Source organism: Rhineura floridana, chromosome 8 (assembly GCF_030035675.1).
Source record: "Rhineura floridana isolate rRhiFlo1 chromosome 8, rRhiFlo1.hap2, whole genome shotgun sequence".
Classification (NCBI taxonomy): Eukaryota; Metazoa; Chordata; class Lepidosauria; order Squamata; family Rhineuridae; genus Rhineura; species Rhineura floridana.
Genome location: NC_084487.1, coordinates 19,596,423 through 19,606,462, shown reverse-complemented (window position 1 = coordinate 19,606,462; position 10,040 = coordinate 19,596,423). Strand labels below are relative to the sequence as shown.

General features: G+C 40.9%; 1 long non-coding RNA gene across 1 annotated transcript; it reads right to left on the bottom strand.

Annotated features, from left to right (window-relative positions):
* Positions 1 to 668: 668 nt before the first annotated feature.
* LOC133363289 (uncharacterized) lies at positions 669 to 3,843 on the bottom strand. The gene is made up of 3 exons (XR_009757653.1): positions 3,583 to 3,843; positions 1,033 to 1,089; positions 669 to 797 (listed from the first exon to the last, which is right to left on the bottom strand). It is a non-coding gene; the product is annotated as an uncharacterized LOC133363289 (long non-coding RNA).
* Between the last annotated feature and the right edge of the window lie 6,197 nt (positions 3,844 to 10,040).

Below are 10,040 nucleotides of genomic sequence, written 5' to 3'. Positions count from 1 at the left end.
CATACGCCATCACATCTTGATAATGTATGCTAGTGAATTACATAACAAATACTCCCTTTTTTATTGCCGATCCATTGCAACGGGTTAACGAGTTCTAGTGTTATGAGCAGGAGTGGGGGAGGAAAGTCATTTTGTGTACTCTCCCATATCAAATTTGGCTTGATGCTTTTATTGCTGCTAGTAACTCTGCACCTGAGGTTTGTTTTAATTTCCCAGACTGGTTAACTACTTCCAACTTGCATTAATATTTGTTGAACATCAGCATTTAATATTTATTCTCAGATTGATTTTATAGTGTTCATGTAATGAAGTTCTCTTAAGCAGAAGCCAATAATGGCAACGGCTTTCCTATTTTTTAATACTGCATCTCTCTTGCTCTCTTATCAAATTCTAGGTGCTTTTGACAAAACATCCATAACCTGCTGGGCTTTCAGAATGCCAGTTGTGTTTTAGAAATGTCTTTCAAATTGAGTATTCTAATTGATTTGCTATTAAAAGGTAGCCTTCCCTTTGACCAAAAAAGCCCACACAAGAGTTTCATAATGATTTTTTAAACAAAGTCAAAACTCCTATTATCTTCTTGGCAACAGTAGGATTGGCATGTTGTTGTGGGCATCAGTCAATGGATATTCTTGACATGATGTTGCTGTACATTTTATGTTTGTTCATTGCAAGCTCTGCTCACAGCCGGAGTTCGATTCCAATGAAAGGAGGAAGTCGAATCTCTGGTAAAAGGGGTCGAGGTCCACTCAGCCTTCCATCCATCCGTGGTTGGTAAAATGAGTACCCGGCATATGCTGGGGGGTAAAGAAAGGCCGGGGATGGAACTGGCAATCCCACCCCATATATATGGTCTGCCTAGTAAACGTCACAAGACGTCACCCTAAGAGTCGGAAACGACTCACACTACAAGTGTGGGGACACCTTTACCTTTTTTATTTAGCCCTTAAAATCCCAATCCAATTTAAGATTGCTAGAGGCATCTGGGCTGTGATACTTAGGGGATCCCTCAAGGTGCAACAAGTGTCTTACCTCTTTATTGTGGAATTGTCTGCCTCTGGATGCTTCACCTTTGGTAGGACCCATAGCCTGAAGACAACAAGAGATGCCAGTAAACAGGCAGAGAACAGGTGCTCAGTGTGTCATGTCCATTCTACATGACACTTGCCAAGGACAGAGAAAAAGGTAGCTTCAAACATTATAATGGCCACATGGAGGAATGCCTCTATGTGGCCAAAGGTCAAACTTAGTTGCGGTCTGCAAATATGAAAGCAAGGAATCAGATGTGTACAATAAGTAGCATGTAGCTCTATCCTATCCACATTTACTCAGAAGTAAATCCTACTAAGAGCAACAGGATTTGGTCCAAAGCAATAAAGAAATCCAAACACCCTTTGTGACAGGCTGAGGGAATGGGATTGAACTGGACTGAGTGGAGATATTTGGGAATATAATTCAAAATTCTGTTTTTGACCTATAAGGCCCTACCCGGTTTGGGATCGCCTTCTCTGTGATGGATCCCTAGTTGTGGAATACCATCACCACGGATATTCATACCACGATAGTTTTTAGGCATCAGGTTAAGACAATTCTGTTCTCCCAAGTTTTAATGGGCAATGCACTTTTTGCTGCTTTTGCTACTGCTGTCCTATAACTGCCATATTGTTTTGCTGCTTGTTTCTTGTTCAGAACTTAATAAATGAATTGACTGCCTTAGCATTTTATTTGTTGTTATCTACCTTAATGTTCGATTTTGAAAGGCAGGATATAAAAAAATTCAAACAAATGAAGAATGAAATGGCTGCAGTTCTTCCTTAGAGTGTTCAGCGGCCATTATAGCAGAGGGAGTAAAGAACTAGGGCCTGTCCTGGAACAATCTGACTTGAGTTCTGTGGTGCCTGAGAGAAATCTTCACTATATGTAAAGGAACTTTATTTTAGCACTTCTTGCTCAACTTCTGCACTGAAATGCATGCCAAATACTATTACAGTTCCTTCATCGCATATTTGTATCTCCTCTAGTCATTAACGTATCACAGCTCCTTGTTTACATACCAAGTGCATTAGAGTTGAATGAAAAGCACTAAAGTGCACTGGATGAAACAATTGATTTTCTTAACTTTTTTAATGAGAACACTGTAGTTAATGAAGAAAAAAATGGAAATGGACTGCCTTCAAGTCGATTCCAACTTATGGGCGACCCTATGAACAAGGTTTTCATGGTCAGTGGTGTTCAGAGGTGGTTTACCATTGCCTGAGGCTGAGAGGCAGTGACTGGCCCAAGGTCACCCAGTGAGCTTTGTGGCTGTGTGGGGATTCGAATCCTGGTCTCCCAGGTCGTAGTCCAACACCTTAACCAGTACACCACACTGGCTCTCTAATGAAGAAAAGGGGACCTAAAATGTCAAGATAATGGTAGACTGCATAAATAATGTAGCTTTGAGCATTTACATTACTATTTTATACATGTGTACTCAGAAGTAAGTCTCAGAAGTAAGTTCAATGGGGCAAACACCCAAGTATATGGGTATACCATTGCCACCTTAGCATGTGAAAATGCCTCCTTCACAAGACTTTATTGCCATATTTTGCAAGTAGGATGTGTAACAAAATATTACAGTTTATCTGTCCCTCTAACAGAAGTGCTTCTATTCAGGGTTCCAGACAGTAAATCATACCTTTCACCTGGACATTATAACCTGCTAAGAAACAAACCAATTCACTCTCCCCCCACGCTCAGTTTTCTGTTTTCCAACGAGAGCACAGTATTCTCCAGCAGCTGGTGTCGTGAGCATGTTCAATTGTCATTGGACAGTTTTTTTTGGGGGGGGGGGTCATTTCCCTTTCCTGTGTTCTTTAAAGTTTTTTTTGTACTTCTGCAAAGCTTGGGGTTCCCCAGTGTTGGTACCTCCCTCTTGCATTTGCTGCCCCTGTTTTGGCTTCATTTCTGTCAGCATGGCAGCCCTATGTTCACTATTAGAGGGATTGATTTAGTTCCTCAGATTATAACATTGATGAAAATATCCCTGAAGTAACTGTATTCTTCAGAATTGAACTCATTTTTTTTATTCCCGAGTTCAGCATTTCCATTTTCATTATTAGTGCCTCTACATTATGGTGTGACCACGTATGAAATATGGCTGTTTTTGTTTTGCTTTTTGCTGGAATGAATTCCTCTTCCCAGGATCACTTTGTGACTGTAACCTGACAGTCTCTCACAATCTCTTCACAGTAATGAAATATTTGAGTAAGAACAAAAAACAAAGCTGTGCATTATTTGGAAGCAGCTATTCCAGAGCAAGCTATAGTGAGAACCTTTAAATATTTAAAGCAACTAGTCATAATATGAAGGAATAATGAAAAATGCAATAAAGAAAACACCACTAAAAAGTTTTTTTAATCTATTTCACTGTCAACAAAATTCATGAACTGAATCTCTTAAAAGATCTGAAATTTATATCTTAGGCTTAATTATATTCTAATTAGAGAGCAGATATAAAACCACAGCTAATTTCCAATACTTATTATTCACCCTTGCATTGTTAAAGATTTAATGCCTAAAGTGTACAAAAAAGTCACCTACTTCTTGTTCATTCGTTCTTCTGTATGTCCATGAAATACACATAATAGCTTGAGGTGTTACATGCATTCTGTGCCAATATTTTTCCTCTCATATCATCTGCATACAAATGGCATCTGTTGTTCTTCTTTGAATAATTACCTTCATCTGATAATGTATTCCTAATGGACTTCAGTGCCTAGAGTCTTTGTCACCCAGTCATACCCATTTACAGCATTCACCCCTCCTTTTCTCTTAAGGAACATTTTGAGATGTGCATCAACACTGTGTTTCCTACAGTCCATAAACTCAACAGCCAGTTGGTCATGTCCTCCTCCCTTTAATTTCCCCATCTATTTAGTTTTTCAGTTTCTATATGCACACCCAACAGTCAGTCAAGCATTCTGTGGCCAATGAGCATGCCCAGTCCTCATTAGGGATGGGAAGATCTGTTTGATATTAATTTATTTCTGTTTCTCATTCTTACAGTCTTCAGTCTTCCACATTTCCACATCAGTTTGCAATTTTTTTAAAAAAAATTCTGATGAAAATTCACCAGCATTGTAGTTGAGTTTCTCCTAGTATACATATTTTTCCATAGCGATATTTCCTAATATAATGCATTTTGTATGTTATTTTCACTACCATTTGCATTGTATGCCGTTTACTGCAGTAATATGCACTTTTGTGCATATTAGTTGGAGAGCTGCATTGCAAAATTCAGAAAGGAGCAAATTTAGGGAATGGCTATCTTTCAGTTCTCATATTGTAAATATGTTGCAACAATCAGAAAGTGTAAATTAGGCAGAATCACCTTTAAATGCAAATGGAATCGAATTTCTTCCTTATTCCTCATAGTCCTCATTGGGCCGTCTCCTCTGCAATAACATTTTTCATACTTCTGCAAACTTTGAGTTCCCCCAAACCTACTACTACTGCAATAATAATAATAATAGTAATAATAATAATAATAATATCCCACTCTTCTACTAAATGTATCCAGAGCAACAAACAAAATAATCACAAAACCATATAATATAATCAATAAAAATACAATTTCTAAAAGCAATAACAAAATTCAAGCAACACTTAAAGCAAAGCAAAACATATGCCTAATAGCAACAGGAGTAGAAGCTGTTATGCATTAAAACTGGCAACAATAAATCTAGGTATCACACATTAAAGGTCTGTTGAAATAAAAGTGTCTTCAAACCCACACAAAGAGAGAGCCTGGTGAATTTCTGTTAGAAGATCATTCCAGAGTCTGACACAGAAAGGCCCCGTCTCTTGTGCACACTCACTGAATCTCCAAGAGGTAACCTGGCCCCTAAAGTAATAACTGGTCCTATGCCATTTAGGTCTGGAAAGGCTAAAACTAGTACTTTGAATTGAGCCCAGAAGGAAATAGGAAGCCAACAGACTTGACCTAAGATCAGAGTTATGTATTCTTCAACCTATGAACACCAGACCAAAGTCTGGCAGCCACATTTTTGACCAATTGAAGCTTCCAGTCTATCTTCACAGGCAGGCCCATGTAGAATGCATACCTTCCTCTTGTGTATGAATCATGCAGTTTGGGCTATATATGGATTAGGGTTGCCAGGCTCAGGGCCTGAGGCTGATCCTGTATCTTTAGGAGAAGAGAAAGTCAGCCAAGTGCAGGTGTTCTTGGAACCCTGTAATGGGAAAAAACACAAGGTGGAATTGTCCCTTCCTCCTGCACAACTTTTAAAGATATAGAAGACCTCTTGGTTGCCAGGCCCGGCCTCCCAGAGGTCTTATGTATCTTTAAAAGTTGTGCAGGGGGAAGGGAGAATTCCACCTTGTGGTTTTTCCCATTACAGGGTTGCAAAACACCTGCACTTGGCTGACTTTCTCTTCTCCTAAAGATACAGGATCAGCCTCAGGCCCTGAACCTGGCAACCCTCTGCAGGGATTTGAAACAAGGTCTGGCAGGAGGTCCTAGTTATCATGTGTTTCTTTAACTTGGAAACATGTACATTTATGTTTGGTGAGTAACATGGCATGTTCAGAGATTAATAGTTTGTCCCTAGAAAGGCCCTTTTTTCAGTCCTTTATACAAAGTGTTATATTAGTAATAGCATTAAATCTCCACCAGTGCTATGTGTTTATTCTGCACCAGACATCAAAGGTGATTCCTCTTATTAGACATTTTTATGCGGGTTTCTGATGGACTGAGGCATGCTGGAGTATTTTGTGGCATCTGTGTTTATATGGGTCTACAGTATCTGAAGGTTTCTCTGCCTGTAAGCCCTATGATGTGGAGGTATCCTTTAGTGTCATTTTTGTACACTATACACACTTCTTAACATGTAAGTGAATTGTAGCTGAATTATTGTGAATGCCTTTTCTTTTGAGAAATGGAATTTTAACTTTTAAAAGATAGTATTTGCTTAAAAGGGCAGCCTTTAATCTACTGTTCTATCCTTAGCTTGCCATGGTGCTCTGATATAACAGTGTCACATGGCAATAAGGAGTTTTAAGATTAACTCTAGAATACTTCCTAATATCTCAGCACAGTTGATTAAGTAGTGAATGCAGGGAAAGGGCCATTGCAGCATCTGCCTTGCATGCAGAAGGTCCCTCAGGTTCAGTGCCCAATGGCATCTCCAGGTAGGAGAGATGCCATCAGGAACTGAACCTGAGAGACTCCTGCCTGAAACTCTGGACAGCTGCTGCCAGTCATTGTAGACAGTACTAGGCTAGATGGACCAATGATCTGATGCAGTGTAAGGCAGCTTCCTATGAGAGTAGAAAATCCTGGTGGAGAATTGAAATGTTTATTTGAAGTGGGGGGGTTTTCAAAGATTTTTGCAAATGACAGGAATACTATGCATATAATGTGCCTATCATTGACATGGTAAACCAGAATAAATTATTAGGAGCTGAGGCCTACAAAATATGTAAATTTACCCCATCAAATTAAAATAAATCAAAAGTTTGTATTTTTATTTTATAAGATGGGGTTGCAATTAGGGTTGCCAGGTTCAATCCCTGAGACTGATCCTGTATCTTTAGGAGAAAAGAAAGTCAGCCAAGTGCAGGTGTTCTTGCAACCCTGTAATGGGAAAAACCACAAGGTGGGATTCTCCCTTCCCCCTGCACAACTTTTAAAGATACAGAAGACCTCTTGGTTGCCAGACCCAGCCAGTATTCTAGTGCTGTAAGGAGAGAGAAAAACTTCTCCCAATTCACTTTCTACACCTAGCATAATTCTATACACCTCTATCATCTATATTGCGTCCCCTCTTACTCAGCTTTTCTCTGAAATGAAGAGCACCAAATGTTGTTATTACTTTTATGATTTATTAATTTATATTCTGTTTAATGCCCAGATGGCAAAACATAAAAAACAAGTTTACAACGCTGTTAAAATACAAAACAATTAAAAAGACATCATAATGCACAATAAAACTATCCAGTGAAAACATTGAAATATAAGTGACCATAATTAAAATGTGCAAACAGTCCTATTAGAACAACACAATTAAAGCAGGAGACTCAGGTCAAGAGATCAAGAGAATGCCGGTTGTAACCTTCCTCATAGGGGAGTTGCCCCATCCCCTTGATCGTTTTGGTAGCCCTTTGCTGAACCTTTTCCAATTCTGCCAGTGGTGACTGGTGCTCAGTGGGACCAGTAGGGTAGAAGGCAGGGGGTCCATAACAGGCAGAGCCAACTACGCCTAGTATTGTCCCATCCTCCTCCCTGCTGAGACTAAGGACGAGGAAGCTGGCAGGTAGGGCCATCCCCTGGGCTGGTTGTAAGTAAGAAGGTGGGCATATGGAGGCTGGCTGATAGCAGATTGAGGTTGGTGGGGCAGTGCCCCATCTGCCCAAATGGAATAGCCTCCACTGTGCTCTCCAATATCCTTTTTGAGGTGAGGAGACCACAACTGTACACAGTAGTTCCCCAAGTGTGACTGCACCATAGATTTGTATAATGACATTATGATATTGTATTTTGTATTTTCCTATTAATTCCTAGCATGGCATTTGCCTTTTTCACAGCTGCCACACATGGGCTTAACATCTTCATTAAGCTGTCCTCTACAACCACAAGGTCAGTCACCCCCAGTTCAGACCCTATTAGCATATATGTGAAATTAGGATTTTATGTTTAAATGTGCATCACTTTACACTTACGTAGAGACATTGAATTGCATTTGCCACTTTACTGTCCATTCATCCCATTTGAAAAGATTATTCTGGAGCTTCTCGCAATTCCTTTTAACCACCTTGAACAATTTGGTATTGTCAGCAAACTTGGCTGTCTCAGTGCTCACGCCTAACTCTAGATTATTAATGGACAAGTTGAAAAGCAGATACTTAGCAAGGAAACACTCCATCTGTTTAAAGAAGGCTGATCAACAGAATGGTAGCACAACTCATTAAGACAGTCACAGAAATAGTTCCATCTGGCTCTCTTCTTGGATAAGTGGAATGGTCATCAGCTATGCTGCACAGAAAGCTGCTGGATAAGCTTGCTGCTGCTCCACGGGGGCTTCAGACTGGTATAGCCATTTTGTTAGGTTCAGTAGAAGGCAAGATGTGCTTGCTAGACAGAGACCAAGCTGCACCCTGGGTCCTAAATCAGGGTCTCTTGTCAGCTAAATCTAGGCACTTGACTTTCAGTGCCACCTTGCCAGAGAAGGAAACTATTGGCCTGCTTTTTATGTGCTTCAGGGCCACCAATGTAGTTGCCTAGAGAGTGGTATTGCAGCCAAAGTCAGATGACAAAAGGGGTCAACAAGGTTTGATCTGGTCCAATATGGTCACTATCTCTGGCACTAGCCAGCTGATCATCTTGTAATCTGGGTAAAAAACAACAACATGAGCTGCTCTCAGACTGCCTGCCCCTGTTGATGCCCTCCTTTGTTCTTGGTTTACTGCTGGTTCTGACAGCCCCTTCTTTAGGATGTCCCAGTACACAGAACCATCCCTACTGGTACTTCTACTCTCTTTTTCTTGTATGGCTGCCATTGCATTCTTCTACTGAAATCCGGAGTTCCATCCTGCATTTCACCTCAGCATTCTGAAGCAGCGCAGACCGACAAAAGAGCTGAATCCTATTAACGAAAAGTGGGATGTTGGGATTCTGAACTTTGCTTCTTAGGAAGACTGAGCAATGTAGACAGGTGGAATTTAGAATGTCCCTACACCAGTAACAGGACTCGTTACTTTTACCAAATACTATTAATATAATTAGTTGGAGCCCAAATGATAGAATTCGGTTGCTTCCACAGTAGAGCCCTTTCACACTGCCAGGACATTGCTTTCAGGCAATTAGGTAAAAGTAAAATTAAGATGGCTGTTTATAAAGCATTTACTTTATATTATCCAGCAATGCCCTGCTCCATGGCTAAAATGGGTAGCAGCTGTGCAGCAACACACAGAAAGCAGGTTGGTGTGGCCAGACAAAAGAGACTGAATGGCATGGGGGAAACTGTGATTTATTGCCCCTGTCTCTGGACAGACATAGCCATCATGTGCTGGTGGAGTATTCTAACCAACGGTTGTGAGCATCCTCCCTGATCTGGGCAGGCCAAGCTACCACCCACACCCCTGTGGGTGCATTGGAGCAAACTGTAGGAAACTCCAGGGGCCTGATGGGTTGGCAGAGACTGTAACTTTCTTCTGCAGAGCATCCTCTCTGGTGCAAGAAGCCTGGCAGCTGCAGATCAAAATTATTTGACAATGTTTACTTGTGGGTAAGTTTGCTTCAGTAAAGCTCTCCAGTAACATTAATTAAAAGTTTCCTCCTTGCAAGTTCTGCCCATTTTATTTATTTCTGCTAAGTGTGACTTGGGGATTAATAATGAATTACCATTAATTAGTCAGTTTCTGTTCATGGGGGATGAGTTTAATGACTGTATGGAGAGGTGAGACAGGGGCAGAGAGGTCAACAGAGAGAGAAGCAAACACAGCAGCCCCTAGTGAAGAAGCTTTGGGAATAACACCGCCACTGTATCAGAGGCAGCAAAGAAAGCCAAGACAAGGTAGATTTGAGGAGGGGACTACTAAAATAGAGGACTGTGAGTGAAGCAATGCACAGCCCTGGACACTGCAAAAACCCTGTGCGGAGTGAAAGTTGTAAATAAAACTTTGTATAGTAATTAAAATTGTACAATTAAGCACCACAGGAACTTGCATGATGAGAAGAGACTCAGACCTACTGTAACAAAGGAGTAAGAGTCGCACCAAGTCACACTGAGCTGTAGCCCAATGGCTGAGCATCTGCCTTGCATGCAGAAGGCCCCTAGTTCAGTCTCCAGCATCGCCAGTAGGGCTATGTGAGACTCCTACCTGAAATCCTGGAGAGCAGCTCCTGGCCAGTGTAGGCAGTACTGAACCAGACACACCATTGGTCTGACTCAGTATAAGACAGTTTCTTATGTTCCAGTGCAAACCTGGGACTCTGGAAGGATTCTCTTACACTCCTGTATCCTTCAGGGGCTTTAGAC